The sequence below is a fragment of the Anolis carolinensis genome, unplaced genomic scaffold (genome assembly GCF_035594765.1).
Source record: "Anolis carolinensis isolate JA03-04 unplaced genomic scaffold, rAnoCar3.1.pri scaffold_19, whole genome shotgun sequence".
In the NCBI taxonomy this organism is placed as follows: Eukaryota; Metazoa; Chordata; class Lepidosauria; order Squamata; family Dactyloidae; genus Anolis; species Anolis carolinensis.
The window spans coordinates 1,897,540-1,906,677 of record NW_026943829.1 but is presented as its reverse complement, the minus strand read 5'-3'; the positions used below and the strand labels follow the sequence as shown (position 1 = coordinate 1,906,677).

Here is a 9,138-nt window from a genome sequence, read left to right as displayed (position 1 = left end):
GCATACCTGTGGGTCTATGCTAAGTCGGCAAATAGGTCGAACCTACAAAGATCAGTTCCATTTGATGGGAAGCCTGAGCATTGAACGGTTGTGTTGTTAAAGTGCAAAGTATGGAGCCCGGCACAGACGGGGAAGCCTGAGCATTGAACGGTTGTGTTGTTAAAGTGCGAAGTATGGAACCCTGCGCAGATGGGGAAGCCTTAGCATTGAACGGTTGTGTTGTTAAAGTACGAAGTGTGGAACCCTGCGCAGATGGGGAAGCCTTAGCATTGAACAGTTGTGTTGTTAAAGTGCGAAGTATGGAACCCTGTGCAGATGGGGAAGCCTTAGCATTGAACGGTTGTGTTGTTAAAGTGCGAAGTGTGGAACCCTGTGCAGATGGGGAAGCCTTAGCATTGAACGGTTGTGTTGTTAAAGCATTAAATTACTATATTGTACTACATCATTATATGGTAATATTATTAGTAATATTTATTTACTACATTTATATCCTGCTCTTCTTACCCCGAAGAGGACTCAGAGCGGCTTACAAATCAAATGAACATACAATATATTATTAGCATAACGCAATATGAACATTAAATTACTATATTGTACTATATCATTATATGGTAATATTATTAGTAATAATTTTATAGTAAATAGTAATATTTACTACATTTATATCCCGCTCTTCTTACCCCGCGGTGAGAACTCAGAGCAGGTTACAAATCAAATGAACATACAATATATTATTAGCATAGCACAATATAAGCATTAAATTACTATATTGTACTATATCATTATATGGTAATATTATTAGTAATAATTTTATAGTAAATAGTAATATTTACTACATTTATATCCCTCTCTTCTCACCCCAAAGGGGACTCAGAGCGGCTTACAAATCAAATGAACATACAATATATTATTAGCATAGCACAATATAAGCATTAAATTACTATATTGTACTATATCATTATATGGTAATATTATTAGTAATATTACATTTAATATATAATATATAATTAATATAATTATATTGCATTATTAGTAGTATAATATTGTATTCCATTATAATATTATAATTAGCGGAAGTCGTGTAAGTGGGATTCTATTCTACCAGAATCAGTGCAGATTGCACCTATGAGAACGTTGAATATATAGCATTAGAGAGGCCTGCAATCCACCTGATGACAAATTGGCTGACATTGTCTCCCCTAATTGTCATCAAGCCAAGAAGCATTGAGCATATGAGCATGTGGCCACTCCAGAAGAATTCAGAAGCAAACTCGCGGTGTTTTCGAGGGGTGTTTCCATCTCTGTGTTTGTCTCTTCTCCATGTGCCACGCCGGATGCCCTCCTGGCACTGCCTATATTTAAACCAAGCAGCCTCCGGTCAGGTCATTTGCATGCTTGCTCACGAAACCTTGGAGGGCAGATGCAAGAGGATGTCCTTGCCATAGAGACACACAATTGTGAGATTGCTTGTCATTTTCTTTTGTTGGAATAGGAGTTGTAGTTTGGCAGAGAAGGCTCACGACCTTGTAAAACCACAACTCCCGTGTTTCCATGACATTTAGACACGCCATTTAAAGTGGCGTCAAGCTGTCTTCATTCTGCAAGATAAGCAAAAATTTATGTGCATCATCAATCTCTTTAAATCCAAATAATGAAGTTAGCACTGGAAGTCATATATTCGAAAAAAATTGTGAATGAAAAGACCGAGTTGAAATTATCAGATGGGGTTTCAGTATCTCAAAATATAAATACCGCCTGTGTCTCATTATGCCAAAATATATACAAGATGCATCTGGTAGAATAATTAGAGAAATCTCCTTCAAAAAATGGCTGTGATGAATCATATATTAAAATTTTACAGAGACGGCTATCAGTGCTAACTGTGACTTGAGATCGAGAGAAAAAAAAATGCATTATGCAAAAGCCAAAGAACGTTGAATTTGCAAATATGCCAGGGAGATTGTTGGCGTTTAAGTTATAAAAAGAAACAGAGAGAGAGAGAGAAATAAAGATACAAGAGGGGAAAGAGATAATTGCTGATAATGCAGATATTCAAAAGGTGTTCCACAGATATTCTTCGTTATAGAAAAGGCAACAAATGCTGTTGGTAAAGAAAGAGGAATCCTTAGAGAAACAAAATCTACTGTTTATCTTTTTTTTCATGTCAGGAGCGACTTGAGAAACTGCAAGTCGCTTCTGGTGTGAGAGAATGGGCTGTCTGCAAGGACGTTGCCCAGGAGATGCCACCGGTGGTGTAGTGGGTTAAAGCCTTGCGACTTGAAGGTTGGGTTGCTGACCTGAAGGCTGCCAGGTTCGAATCCAACCCGGGGAGAGTGCGGATGAGCTCCCTCTGTTAGCTCCAGCTCCATGTGGGGACATGAGAGAAGCCTTCCACAAGGATGGTAAAACTGTTTATCTAAAACAGTCAGAGATAGATGTTGAATGCTCCTATAACGGTAGAAGATTAAGATTGGTAAGGTACTTGGGTCAGATAACATATGCTGTTTTATAAATGTTTTGAGGAAGAGGGTTGTTGTATGTTTTCCGGGCTGTATGGCCATGTTCCAGAAGTATTATTAATAATAATAAAAATAGAGTAAAGTAAGCCCTCTTTTTAAGACTGAAAAAGCCCCCCTTGGCTTATACTCGGGTGAGGGTCCTGGTTGGTTATATTTGGGTCAGCTTATACTCGAGAATATATGGTACATTTATTATTTTTCTCTATTATTATTGGTATATATTTATTATTTTTCTCTATTGTTGTGGCTACAATTGCACTTATTTTACTCTATTTTTATTATTATTAATAATAATACATTTATTATTTCACTGTGATATTATTATCATTGCATTTTATTACATGTATTATTTTCCTATATTATTATTATTATTATTTCATGTATTACTTTACTCTATTATTATTAAAAGGATACATAAGCACATGTATTTTATTTACTCTATTATTATTATTATTATTATGATTACATTTATTATTTCACTCTGATCTTATTATTATTATTATTATTGCATTTATTATTTTACTCTATTTATTATTACATGTATTATTTTCCTGTATTTATTATTATTATTATTATTATTATTATTATTATTATTATTATTACATTTCTTATTTTACTCTATTATTATTAAAAGGTTACATAAGCACATGTACATTGAAGAAGATGAGAATAATGATTTGATCAGAGTTGGACAGTCTTATCTTAAATTTGATCTTGATGTAAATATTCAAAAACATTTAACCTACCGATGCCTTAATTAATGTAATTTTATTGGTATCTATTTTTATTTCTGAAATTTACCACCCTTGGCTTATACTGGAGTCAGTTTTTTTGTGGTAAAATTAGGTGCCTCAGCTTATATTCGGGTCGGCTTATACTCGAGTCTATACGGTATTCTCTCCTGACATTTCGCCCACATCTATGGCAGGCATCCTCAAAGGTTGTGAGGGTGCCTGCCATAGATGTGGGTAAAACATCAGGAGAGAATACTTCTGGAACGTGGCTATACAGCCCGGAAAACTCACAGCAACCCAGTGATTCTGGCCATGAAAGCCATGAAAGCCTTCAACAGCCCTTTTAGTTTCTTCTAACTAAGTGATTTTGTGATTCTGCCAAACACAAGCTCACTCCGTTCTGATATTATGACTATCACATCACCTCTATGTCTACTTGTCTCCAAACTAAACATGCCCAGCCTCCTCAATCATTCGTCTTGAGAGTATTTTGAACATCTTGGTTGCCCTTCTCTGGAGATGTTCCAGCTTGTCGACATCCTTCTTGAACTGTGGTGCTCGGAACTGGACACAGTGTTCCAAGTTGAACACCCTGAGGAACCATGCCTGAACAGTTCAGGGCCACTGAAGTTCAAAAGAGCAAATTTTCGGAAACTGCTACCGTGAGTCGTTTGCAGTCCATAAGCACAAACATCTTTTTGTGATTCTGGAAGGGTCTTTTATGTTCTCGCTCAGCCCAACTCATATTATGGGCCAGAATCTCATCCCCAGTAGGGAATTGCCTCCAAATCGTGCTCCCGTTGTAGCATAAGAACAGAGGATGTGTTAAGGCAGAAAAATTGGAAGGGCACCACTACATAATGCCCTTCCTCCACCAATAATATAGACTGAATTTTTCATGGAGACGGTGAACAGTTTCCCTTGTAGAACAACTTCCATGGCAGGAATGGAGAATGGGTGATCATTTGCACGTGGCTGCAACTCCCAACAGCCCTAGCCAAAACAGCTAGAGTTGAAGGATAATACGAGGGTTGAATGAAAAGTAATGCCTCCACCTTCGTTACTTCAGTTTGGGTGGGAATATTTTAATCAATCCAACACAGAAACAATCCTTAGAATGTGCTCTTTAACTACCACTATTCACTTTTCCACATCATCACCAGACAATTGGATACATTTCTGCCAACGATGAACAAGTTTTCTGAAGCCGTCACAGAAGAAGTTGACACTCTGTTTCCGCAACCAGCATCTCACAGTCCCCATCGTGCACAGGTCTTCCGATAGCCAAGCAAAGCAATAATGTGACCCACACATTCTTGTGAAATGCCCATTATGCTTGAAATTTCTCTCTGAGTGATACGGCGATCGTCCTGAATCAATCTGTCCATCTTTTGCTTGTGAAACTTGGTGGTTGCTGTCACAGAACGTCCAACTCTTCAGACATTCCCACCTCAACATCTTTAATCTTGCTCACCCAGCAATGCATAGGACTCACATCAACACAATCACCACAAACAACTTGCATTCTCTGATGAATCTCCTTTGGGGCGATACCTTCTTCTCTCAAGAATTCAGTGACTGCACGTTGCTTAAGTTGCATTGACTGACCATTTGCACAGGGTTCCATACTTCACAACCGTTCAATGCTGAGGCTTCCCCATCTGTGCAGGGTTCCATACTTTGCATTTCAACAACACAACCATTCAATGCTAAGGCTTCCCCGTCTGCACAGGGTTCCATACTTCGCTCTTTAACAACACAACCATTCAATGCTAAGGCTTCTCCGTCTGCACAGGGTTTCATGCTTCGCACTTTAACAACACAACCGTTCAATGCTAAGGCTTCCCCGTCTGCGCAGGGTTCCATGCTTCGCACTTTAACAACACAACCATTCAATGCTAAGGCTTCCCCGTCTGCGCAGGGTTCCATGCTTCGCACTTTAACAACACAACCATTCAAATGCTAAGGCTTCCCCGTCTGCGCAGGGTTCCATGCTTCGCACTTTAACAACACAACCATTCAATGCTAAGGCTTCCCCGTCTGCGCAGGGTTCCATGCTTCGCACTTTAACAACACAACAGTTCAATGCTAAGGCTTCCCCGTCTGCGCAGGGTTCCATACTTTGCTCTTTAACAACACAGCCATTCAATGCTAAGGCTTCCCGCCAAATGGAACTAACTGTAGAAGGGAGTCTACTGAACAAGCCAGGACCTGCCGCAGACCAGGACTGCCATTTGTTGAGGAGTTACGAAGATGGACCAAAAGGTCCCAGGTTCAAATCCCGGGAATGGAATGAGCGCCCACTGTTAGCCCTAGCTCCTGCCAACCTAGCAGTTCGAAAACATGCAAATGTGAGTAGATCAATAGGTACCGCTCCGGTGGGAAGGCAATGGTGCTCCATGCAGTCATGCCGGCTACATGACCTGGAGATGTCTATGGACAATGCCGGCTCTTCGGTTTAGAAATGGAGAGAAACATCAGGGGAAACCTTTACCTTTTAACCTACAAAGGTGGAGGCCTTACTTTTCATCCAACCCTCATATTTGTATGATTCAGCATTTTGGGTTCCTCCTATCAGACTCAAACCTGGAATGAATTCATCCTTTCATTTAAATGGATGCTATTGTCACCACATGGTTGCTTTAAATTTAACATAGGTGGGCTGGGGAGAAAGGGTGACATATCCTGCTTTGAGCTCTTTAGACGGAAGAAGGGTAATAAATAAGGGTAATAAATAAAACCATGTCCTTTGCTACTGTACTAAACTATCCACAGGCTGGAATGGTCTCTCCCTGCTCCGTCAGTTCATCAGCTTCAATATTTCTTTCCGCAGACTGCTCCTTTGGCTGCCTTGCCTCTCTCCTCCCTCTCCTCCCCTCCAGCTTCCCTTTGTTTATTCTCTTTCCCCCTCTCCCTGCCTTTTTTTGAATCAGCCCTTCTCCATCCCTCTCGCTCATGCCATACCCATAGGCAGGCCTGCAGTGGTGCCCACCTGCCTGTTCCCGTTAGCTTTGCTTCCCATGATGGGTGCCGAGTGACTCCGCTCCTATTTTTCTTTTCCTGCTGAATTGCTTTCCTTGTCGAGGGGGCTCCAGGCCCAGCCAGCCTTGGCGTTCCCTGCAAGGACAGCCCAAGGTCGGTTGCCAAGCACGGCTGCCAAAAGATGCAATGCATGCTGTGTGTGTGTGTGTGTGTGTGTGTCTTTTTCTCCCTGTGGAACATCTCCTAGGGCATGGCTTCTACTCCTTACTCACTGTTGAGCAGGCTGGGCACCACCAGGTGGCAATCGGAGAACTTCCGTGGCATGTGCCGGAGCATCAGGCCATGCCTCCAAATGATAAAAGAAAAACATTGCTGGAATTTTATTTATTTATTTATTTTGCACAAACTCGGCCTTTGCCTTGCACACAAGAAAAAGTAGGAAATTTATTTATTTATTTATTTATTTACCCTGTTTCCCTGAAAATAACACATCCCCAGAAAAATAAGACCTAGTAGAGGTTTTGCTGAATCTATCTATATAAAAAGGTAATGAAATTTCGGCCTAGGACAAAACAACAAAACTACACATCCCAGAAACACTAAACTTGGCAGCACAACCCCTCATCCATGCCTCTATGTTCATACAACAAAAAACAAAAGAAAAATAAAGTCCTAATTAGAGGGAGAGGAATAATTGTTTTTATCCAATTGCTGCCAGTTAGAAGGCTAAGCTCCGCCCACTTGGTCTCCTAGCAACCCACGCAGCCCAGGGGACAGGAAGAGTTAGGCCTCACTTAGGCCTCTTCCACACTGCCTATAAAATACAGATTATCTGATTTGAACTGGATTATATGGCAGTGTAGACTCAAGGGCCCTTCCACACAGCTATATAATCCATTTATAATCTCATATTATCTGCTTTGAACTGGATTATCTTGACTCCACACTGCCATATAATCCACTTCAGTGTGCAGTCGGACACAACTGGACTTAATGTCAGGAGAAAACCTTTACCCTTTACCTTAACTACCACCAATTCTTCAATACTTTATTTCCCATACCACCATACTTTGCCACAGCAACGCGTGGCCGGGCACAGCTAGTTGCTAAATATAAGGCCTCTCCTGAAAGTAAGACCTAGCAAAGTTTTTGTTTGGAAGCATGCAGGATTGTTGTACATGGAAATAAAGGTAGGAACAAGAAATAATAATAATAATAATAATAATAATAATATAATAACTTTATTCTTGTATCCCACCTCCATCTCCCAGAAGGGACTCAGGGCAGCTTACACAGGGACAAGCCCAACAACAACATAAATTTACATATGAACAGAAATTTAAAACAGTAATTTAAAAACAGTATAGCAATAAAATATAATATAGAAATTCTTGAAAGGATTCACAGTTTGGTTATGCTGGTTTGTGATGACAACTACTGTACAGTAGATAATAAATTTTCATTTTTTAAACATTCAACCATAAACGTGAATTTTTCTTTGTGGAAAAATAAGACATCCCCTGAAAATAAGACCTAGCGCCTCTTTGGGAGCAAAAATTAATATACGACACTGTCTTATTTTTGGGGAAACAAGGTATTATTTAATACATTTATATCCCGCCCTTTGGAGCATCAGGCCATGCCTCCAAATGATAAAAGAAAACATTGCTGGAATTTTATTTATTTATTTATTTATTTTGCACAAACTCAGCCTTTGCCTTGCACACAAGAAAAAGTAGGAAAATTATTTATTTATTTATTTATTTATTTATTTAATACATTTATATCCCGCCCTTTGGAGCATCAGGCCATGCCTCCAAATGATAAAAGAATAACATTGCTGGAATTTTATTTATTTATTTATTTATTTTGCACAAACTCAGCCTTTGCTTCAAGTCAACCTTCAAGTCACAAGGCTTTAACCCACTATGCCATCAGGGGCTCCATAGAGTGAATGGTGACTCTGGCCACCTTAATTAGCATTGAATAGCCTTGCAGATTCAACACCTGGCTGCTTCCTGCCTGGGGGAATCCTTTGTTGGGAGGTGTTAGCTGGCCCTGATTGTTTCCAGCCTGGAATTCCCCTGTTTTCTGAGTGCTGTTCTTTATTTTCTTCGTGGGTCTGTAGATAGTTTGTAGGTTGTGTTTCTTCATCAGCTTCCCTTTGTGGCCAGTGGTTCCCTTGAAGTATGGCAAGAACACTTTTCCTCGGGGTGGGTCTTTGTCCTTTCTCGTGTGACTTTTTCCATACAGATTGGGTGATTCGACTTGTATATGTGATAGCTGCTGCTTTACTTTAGGGACTACAACACGGAGCAATGGATTCGCCTAAACCAGGGGTCCCCAAACTAAGGCTCGGGGGCCGGATGTGGCCCTCCAAGGTAATTTACCTGGCCCCTGCCCTCATTTATAATATAATATTTTTATATCAGTTTTAATAATATAATATATTGTATATACATGTAATATTGATAATAATATTATCATTTTATACAATATAATACTAACAATAATGCCATATAATAATATTAATTATATGTTATATATTACATATAATATTACAGTATAGTGGTATAGTTCAATATAGTATAATGCTAATATTGTGCTATGCTAATGATATAATATATTGTATGTATTACAGCTGCTCTGAGTTCCCTCCGGGGTGAGAACAGTGGGATATAAATGTAGTAAATAAATGTAGTAAATAAATAAATAAATAATTTTGGACTTCGGCTCGCCCAAAGTCTGAAATGACTTGAAGACACACAACAACAACAATCCTAATTAACCTGACTATCTCATTGGCCAGAAGCAGGCTCACACTTCCTATTGAAATCCTGATAGGTTTATGTTGGTTAGAATTATTTTCATTTTTAAATATTGTATTGTTCTTTCATTGTTAT

General features: G+C 39.4%; 1 long non-coding RNA gene across 1 annotated transcript; it reads right to left on the bottom strand.

Annotated features, from left to right (window-relative positions):
• Positions 1-445: 445 nt before the first annotated feature.
• LOC134294735 (uncharacterized) lies at positions 446-8,687 on the bottom strand. Its single transcript, XR_010001442.1, has 2 exons — positions 6,246-8,687; positions 446-2,448 (listed from the first exon to the last, which is right to left on the bottom strand). It is a non-coding gene; the product is annotated as an uncharacterized LOC134294735 (long non-coding RNA).
• Between the last annotated feature and the right edge of the window lie 451 nt (positions 8,688-9,138).